Consider the following 9,033-nt stretch of genomic DNA (forward strand, 5'->3'; position numbering starts at 1 on the left):
TGAACCTCATATGGTGTTATCCAAGTTATTTCAGTAGTTTTTCAGTTCTTATATCTACTCGTCCATCCATTTCAAAATGAAGGTATAGAATGGGAGTGAAAAAAGTATAAGAACTAAACAAATATTTTCTTATTTTTTACTGTGTCACAAACTGTCATCATTCTTCACTGGAAAATAAAGACATTGTAGCATGAAAAACATTGACACTTTATTTTGTGTATTTGCCTTGCCAGTAGTGCCTCTTTGGCAATAATTAGTAACGTTTTGCATTATGAAAGTAAAATTTTCAGTTTGGGAATTTTCAGTGCTAATCAGAATCAGTTTCAAATGGTGAAACTATATGAATGATAGCTTAATCTTGAAGTATCAGTTTCTTCTTATTTTGTAATGTGCTTAATTTATTTTTGTTCGATGTAGCCATGAAGTTGCAATACAAGCCCTATTCACTGAAAAAAAGAGAAAAAATGTGAACTTTGGAGTCAGGTTTTAGCCTAGAAAACAGATAATAAATGTTCACTGACTGCAGCAGAACCACAGCTTTGTGTGATAAGTCCTAACCAATTTATGTTTAAGAAAGCCATGATTTTAAAGCTTCTGTGTAAGTAATTAGTTTATTATATCTGTATGTGATTCTGTGTAAAGGTTAGAAAACTGCAAAATTTATTGTAGGAGCATGGCTTAATACATCTGCATCAATTTTACAACTTGGAGATTCTGCTTCTGCTTCCTAACAGATAGGACTTGAGTCAGCTGCCCTGGTGCTATCGCCTCCCAACCTCTCCTCTACCCCAGCCTGCTCACTGTGGGGGAGAGTGGGAAACAGAAAAGGCCTTGATGCTGCGCAAACACTAACAGTTAAACCACAAATCCAAACCACAGCACCCCCTGGGCTGCTGGGATGAAAATTAACTCCATAATACTGGTGTTCCAGTATGTCTAGTACAGGAAAAGCAGCAGGGCCTGGGCCCTATGCCAGCCCAGGCATGTGGCCATTGCCATTAACAAAATGTTCCCTGGCACAGTGGAGCAAGATGATAAGTGCTACAATAAACAGCAAAAGTCCAAAACAGCTGCTAACCAGCACCAGACTTTAATACACAGTAAGGCAAGCAAGCACAGGACCCTGACAATTAACAGCTTAACAGTTAAAAGCTCTGCCTAGAATGCTCTGATCAGATACTCTTATCTCAAAGTCCTGTTGCCCTATATTGGGCACCAAAAAGGGCTGTGGTGGGTTGAGCCCACCTTGCAGCTAAGCCCCCATCCAATCAGTTGTTTGTTCTTCCCCCTAGCAGGCTGGAGGAGAGAACTGAAAGGGAAAAAGCACAAAGCCCCTTGGGTTGATATAAAGGCAGTTTAATAAATGAAGCAAAGCTGCATGTGCAGGCAAAGCAAAGTAAGGAATTAATTCACTGCTTCCCATCGGCATGCAGATGTTCAGCCGCTTGCTGGTAAGCAGAGCCTTGGCACACCTACCAGTTCCTTGAGGAGAAAAAACACTATAACTCTGAACATCCCCCCTTCCTTCTCTTCCTTTCCCTGATTTTTTTCTCACTGAGCATAATGTCATACAGTCTGGAATATCCCTTGGGTCATCTGGGGTCAGCTGTCCAGCTGTGTCCCTCTCAGGCTCTTGTAGACCCTCAGCCTGCTTGCTGGCGAGGCAAAGTGGGAAAAATAAAAGGCCTTGACGCTGTGCAAACACTGTTCAGAAACAGCTAAAATATCAGCATGTTATCCATACTGGTTTAGTCACAAAGCCAGAGCACAGCACTGTACAGGCTGCTATGAAGAAAATTAACTCCATCCCAACCAGATCAAATACACAAAGTATTTACGAATGCGAATGAGGAGTCAAATTCTTGGTCCATATTTACAGCAAAGAAGATGTGAAAACATGTCTGTACCAGATCTGCCTAACAGAAGGTGAGCTGTGCTTAGTGACCCTGTAGATGGTTGGAAAACCAAGAACTTTTATCAATTTCATGAAGCAACCAGCTTAGATTGACCCTGCCGAGGCTTTTGGAAATTTGTACTTAAAACCATCAGTTTTGTACCACTTTTTATACACTGTGGAATGGAATCCTGTGAATGCTGAAGTTACTTGCAAAATACACAAGGGGAGCAAGGGTTCCTGCAGTTCTCTCAAACTAAAGAATAAAGATGTGTGTGACAGCATGAAGGTTGGCAAACACAAGCTTTTTCAGACTGAGGGAGAAACGTGGTGCCGGAGTTCAGAGTATTCAAATCTGGCCAATAATTTCTTCACTCACAAATCTGGGTAGATGCCTTCACGCTGGCTTTTTAATCCAAAGATCCAAAGCTTTTAGCCTCAAACAGCATTACAGTGGAGTTGCTGCCCTCTAATGCTGGTTCCAGCTTCCAGGAGGCCTTGGGATGCTCAAAGGTGACCAGCTGCAGGTGACAATAGCATAGGGATGGCTCTGCATTAAGTCTCATGCTTTTCTCACGAGGTGCCACTAAGCATTTCCTGTTGCTTTCCAGAGGTGGTAGCTGTACTCCTTCAAGCAGAAGTTGTGAAACAGGTTGTGTCTGCACTTGGATTGAAAGTGCGGTGGAAGTACGTGTGAAGACAGTTGAGCAGCTCTGAAGCAGCTACTGGCAGCAGCACCGCAGTAGCTTCTTCAGGCCCTGACATATCAGCCCAGTATTTGGATAGATTTGTACAGGCTGCCTTGTAAAGTCTAAAGCTGATTCAGGCAGGCTTATAGGAATCAGTAAGCACACTGCTTGCTTGTAGAGTAGATGTAACCTCATTTTTTTTAATGTTTTGTTTGGGTATTTTTCTGCTGCCAGTTCTGGCTTTAATGCCCGTACTGCAGAGGCAGCTGCACTGAAGCTGCACCAGCTCACCTACACCAAGGTTTCCAGAAGTCTGCAAACAGGGTGGTTCCCCCCACATCACTGGCATAGCAAAGCGTAATGGAGACATAAAGCTGTATATTACCCATGGGTTAAAGTCAATGCAGATCATGTTTCTGTGTTCACTCTCTCGGAAACCTCCTGAGCTGTGTATCAAAATAGATGGAAGGGTGAATGTGGGCTTTGGGGCACTTTACATATTAGATACATCAGTGGGCATGCATGGCAAAAGTAAGCCCATGCGAAGTGTCAGCAGAACTCGACAGAAAAAGCATCAAGCATGAATTTGATCAGGACTCCAGACAAATATCTAACCTTTTGAGCATCTTCCAGCACCCCTGAAATGGCCATGAACACTGGTGCATTGATCAGAATTTTAGGACTATGCTGAGGGGCAAAAAGAGGGCTTGCAACCTTCCAAGGAGGGATGCTCAGGAGGTATCTTTCATGACAGGAAAAGATCTTTTAGCTACATACCTGAAGGAGGAAGGTAAAGGCTATGCCCATGGCCACATATGTGCTAGGGAGGGCTGTTTATTACTATGTTACTATTTAGCACCATAGAAATGAGATGCAATGCTGTCCTGCAGTGACCAACTGCTGTTTTGTATGAGTCTGTCATTCCACTTAATCAGAGATGAATATTCCTCTTCTTGCTTTCACTCCTATATTTTGTTTTGTTATGTTTATACATGCTAGTTGTACCTCATAACCAGTTCATCCACCTACACTTTCCTATCATTACTGTGCTCCGTTCTCCATTTGTTTGTTACACCCACTACTTGCATCACGTTTTAATTACAATAATCTCCTCCAGGTAGGGACTCCATCTTGAATGTTTGCGGGGCCCTCTCCAAAACAGGCTGTGGGGTTGTTCTCAGGGTTCCTGGGCACATCTGTAACACTGTTCCTAATGGGAGCAAGACTACATTAAGCCCACTATGACCTAGATATATCTAAAAGCACCAACTAATTCACATCAACCTATGTTCTTCTATACTTAATACAAGTACAGGGTATGTTTCTTCTAAGTCTACTTGATCCACTGCTTGCTTTTCTTGGTAACACCCGCTATTGTACTGTCTTTTAGCGCTTCCCATGAAAATTTGTCCATCAGTGTCCCCAATATTAGCAGAATTAAGTGGCCTTTCGATTTTTTTTTTCCATGTAACTAACTGCAAAATATTTTTAAAATGTTATGTGCATCATGGAAATGCTTAGTGCTGGACAACATCATCCATCTTAGACCAGGAGTTAATCTGGTATCCTGTGGCAAGTGATTCCACAAATTCAGCCATAAATCCCTTATTTCCAGCAGCTGTGTGCTTCGGCCTGCCTTGTGTGTAGTGCAGAGCCTGCTGTGGCGTGTGGAGGACAAGGGAAGTTCTCTGCTAGAGGCTTCTGGTAGCAACCTGCCTCCTAATGACTCTGTACTTCAGAGAGGTGGCTGCTGTTTGTCCTAAGGCTTCCGCAGGCCTTGATACCTTGGCTTTTAAACTGGCTTCTCTATCAGCTGTGTTCCAGCAAACTACAGTGCTCCTTTTTCCCCCGTGTGCAGCTTTCAGGACATACTTGGTTTACCAGTCTTGTTGAATGCAAGATCCAGCATGTCTGGAACTAGAGGTGATGAAAGGAGGAGTGCTGGAGGAGATGCGTGGTAGAATGCGTGGTCATCAAGGCATGAAGTACAGGTAAAAGGTAGTGAAGATTCAGAAAAATGAACTATAAGATGAATTTGTATCGAACTAGAGTACTAAAATATCTTAGACTTCCAGATTGTGCGATTATGTTATAGCAAAATACAAAGAGGAAGCATGCTCTGTCCATGCTACAGAGAAGAGCTGTGGCAACCTTTTACCAAGGGACCTCTTCTTACAGGACAAGGGCAATTGATCAGATTATAGCAATATATATACGACAATGGCTGCTGACCCTCTCTTCACCTCTCTAAAATGCAAAATTACTATGTACCTGGGAGTTTTCTTGCTCTCAAAAAGCTGGAATGGCTCCAAAAAAAAGCTGTGGCGTTCAGAGAACATCCTAGTAGAATTGATGCATCTTTATTTTTTGAAGAGGGGAAGGAATTTTAAAGGAATTGAGAGGAAGAGATGATGAAGCTGAGTCAATTCTCTTGTCTTTATTAAGGCTCTTTGAAAAACAGTAATTTACTATTTGAGACCACTATATTCTACTATTTGAAAACACTATATTCTTTCCTCCAGTGAAATTACTTTGTTCTGTTCACTTTGATGCCAGGGAAACACATGCTCTGTGCTTGCAGGACATGGCTATCTTCCTGAATTTGAGTTCACATTGGTTCAACGTGTGACATCTTAAAAGTCTGGAACTAACAAACCCTAGGAGCACAGGAAGTAACAAAAATGAAGGCCTGCTATCTGAATAAATTAATCAATGCCAGAGCTTTTACATTAGTTCTTAATGGCTGCATAATATTTGTAAGACTTCTGATGGGAGCCCGCACATTATCAAAGGATCAATCTGAGAGAACTAGAAGAAAAAGACCTTCATGGTTTTACTCAGTCTTCTGTTCTTACGGAGAGTTACAATTAATAGGCTGTGTTCCAAACTAATCATGCTTAATTTCAGAAATAATTTGGCTTTTTCCATTCTCTCCACTTCTATTGCATTTCAACATATATACTAGTTAATAGAGTCAACTTCCCTAAAGTAATTACAATGGCCAAAATCATAAAAGCAAAGAAATTGGCTGCTGCTTTTTCTCACATTTACATGTCTTTGTTCCATGCTTAGCAAAACACAAATCTGTTTTGCTCTCTCCTTCTGGAGGGTTTCTGAGATATTTGTACCATCTGTGTGCTCTCACATACTGACAGAATATTCTCTGAAGAACAGCTTCACGAGGGGGCAGGAGGTTTTTAACTTACAGACGCTTTTCTCCAAACAACTTGGCAAGACTTCAATGGAACTTTTCTTGCACGTATATTTTGTAAATTCCTCCACAATAAACTGCAGGCCAGAACTGGTACACAACACTCCACTCTGGTGCATTTTTGGGTAAAACCTATCAGAGTTTATGGTGTGGATAAGCTGTGACCTTAAAATGTTGTTGACTTTGAGACTCAAGTGTGCATTTAGGTGAGTTGCTTGGATCTCATGCTGAATCAAGCATCCTTTAGGGGTGATTCCACCCTAGATTCAGAAAAAAAGGGATTCTTAGTCATTAGCACTAAGGAAGGGAGCAACAGTTCCCTGTTGAGGGACTTGGTTTGATCCTTTTCTTCCAAACTGTCAGCAGCAATTTCTGAGATTGATCTGAAAATCTGAAGAGTTTTTGGCAAGCACAGACAGATCTCAGTTTTCCGTTGTGCAACTGAAGAGCAGGAGAACACAGCCAGCAAGTCCCCTGGCCAGCAAAAGAGCCTTCTAGTGTACAACAGCCCCGAGTTGTACGAAGGTGAAGCTTTCGATGAAGAAATTGCTTGAGGAAACACTCACAGTCTGAAGGCAGCTCTGAGTGGTCGATTAACTCAGCACAGAAAGGTTTTGCCCAGTCCTGCTGCACGAGCTGTGTTATTGTACAGAACGTTATTGACTTAGGGGATGTAGAAGGCAAAACTGTTTCACAGAATCACAGAATGTCAGGGATTGGAAGGGACCTCAGAAGATCATCTAGTCCAATCCCCCTGCCGGAGCAGGAACACCTAGATGAGGTCACACAGGAATGTGTCCAGGGGGATTTTGAATGTCTCCAGAGAAGGAGACACCACAACCCCCCTGGGCAGCCTGTTCCAGTGCTCTGGCACCCTCATTGAGAAGAAGTTTCTTCTCAAATTTAAGTGGAACCTCCTGTGTTCCAGTTTGAACACACTGCCCCTTGGTTATCACCAAGAAGAGCCTGGCTCCATCGTCGTGACACTCACCCTTTACATATTTATAAACAAGCTAAAGAGCCCCAGCTCCCTCAGCCTTTCCTCATAAGGGAGATGCTCCACTCCCTTCATCATCTTTGTTGCCCCGTGCTGGACTCTCTCCAGCAGTTCCCTGTCCTCCTTGAACTGAGAGACCCAGAACTGGACACAAGATTCCAGGTGTGTTTGCAAAGGGCAGCGTTGCACAGCGTGTCTGTTCTGCAACCATCACTCATTCGGTTCCGGTCACACGTGGGCAGGTGGTGTCTCTCTGTCAGACTCATACTGACTGTTATGGTCTAGAAAGATTTTGTAATTATTTTCATGTAATATTATTTATGTGGAAGTGTTCAGAATACAAACAAATTGGACAAATCTTTCTGGTAAGAGAACAATTTGCTTCGCAAAATGGTTTCAGCCTGTGTGGAATGTAGTAATTTTCAAAACGCTTTTCACATCACTTATCTGGGAAGCTAGAAATGAACAAACTCACAGCTTTGGGATGAAACCAATCATTTTTTAATGCTAATGTAAATTGCAAGGTTAATTTGCTTTAGGAATTCTAAAAATTACAACTGGAGTGCAGAAATTCTTCCCCTATTCCTATTTCTTTCTTTTTAAACTTCCTATTACTCTTTTTTTTTTCTACTGAAAAAGGTGTGTGCTTGTTGAAAGAGGTAGAGAGCAGGTATGATTAAGGGAAGAAAGTGTGAGAAACCCTACTTTTCACAGCTTACGTCATCCATCCTGGAAAAAAATATTGGAAGTTTTGAAGTTTTTCTATACTATCAAACACCCCTTTAACCTTGCCTTCCTTTTTCTGGTAGAGTGGTGACATGGGCAGAGAAAATGAGGAGGAAGGCCAGGGAAGGAAATATAGAAGTAAAAATTCATGGAATAAAATTTTAGCTTGTTTCCCAAGCTTCTAAATATTACATGGACACAAAATAAGGTGAGATCTTGAGAGAACAAAAGAAACCCTGAGAAAACCTGGAGTACTTAAATCAAAATGTTGCAGGTTCTTATGCAGTTTTGGGAGGAAAAATCTAGGTTGACTGACTGTGTATTGCTTAGAGGAAATGTGTTGAGCTGACATAGCTCCTCCTACCCCAATCAATCCTCTGGAAACAGCACTGGGCTCCAGTGGCACAACTTTAGGGATTGTTGTTTTGGAAAGGACCAAGGCCACCCATCTGATCCTGTGAGCAGCCTGGAGGTTGTGGGAACGGCTGCCCCGAGGGAGGATGTGCCATGGGAACTGCAAGGTTTTACTCTTTCCTCCCACCTCTCTCTACTCGGCATGAGGCGATGACCCAGATTGGTAAGAAGATGCACTACACCTCGTTCCAGCAGGTCATGTCCTTCTATTACCTGCTCCTGAGCCACATGCCAGCAGTACAGAGGAGCTGCTAAGAGCTAAGTGAGAGGGAACTGTGCCTTTCTGTTCGCTTCCCCATGGCAACTTGTTTATCAATCATTGTTTCGGCTCATTTCACTCTAACCGTGCTATTTTAAGAGATCAGCAGTTCCTTGCAAACGGCTGAGATGGATACCAGGATTAACAAGAGCTGACGTTTTCCTAATAAACAAAAGAGAACACAGAGATGCTAAGGTGCAACAGACAGAGAACAACTGAAGGGAAGTTTTGCTAGACCCAGAAAACACCCAGAAAGCAGCAAACCACTGGTGCCAGATGATACATGACCAACATGTTTAGCTGCATTTTACAGAGAGCTGAGTAACCTTATGGCTGTAAAATCTTTTGTGGTTATGTCTATTAAGCTATGATGATGTAGATAACAATAAAATTCTGCGGTTCAGGCAACCTGTTCTGAGGCTGAGAAGAACCTGCTCTTGCCCACAGACTTGTGAGTAGCCAAGTGCCTTCTGAGGGCTTTTATTTTGCGTCCTGGAGCACTGACCCCAGCTAGGAGGCAGGACATGCAGTTGCCTAGGTGAGAGACCTGGCCCCTGGTGTGAACCTTCTATGGTATCAGCCAATTTTGAGAACGAAGTGTAGGTATAGAGTAGGAAGCCCTAGCAGCATTAACAATGTGGTGGAAATAGAAAGAGCAGACCACAGGGAAAAGCAAAGCAGGTAGATAAAAAGTAAGTGTGGGATAGATTGCGTAGCAGAATGGCAAGTAGTTTGAAGAAGGATTGGCAAAGCTTTAGGAACAGTAGTCATGGGCAAAGCTATAGATAATTACTTTGGATGTAATGGCTTTATTTTCTCCAGTTGTCTAAATTTTCTTCTGGC

Source organism: Nesoenas mayeri (genome assembly GCF_963082525.1).
Source record: "Nesoenas mayeri genome assembly, chromosome: 1".
NCBI lineage: Eukaryota > Metazoa > Chordata > Aves > Columbiformes > Columbidae > Nesoenas > Nesoenas mayeri.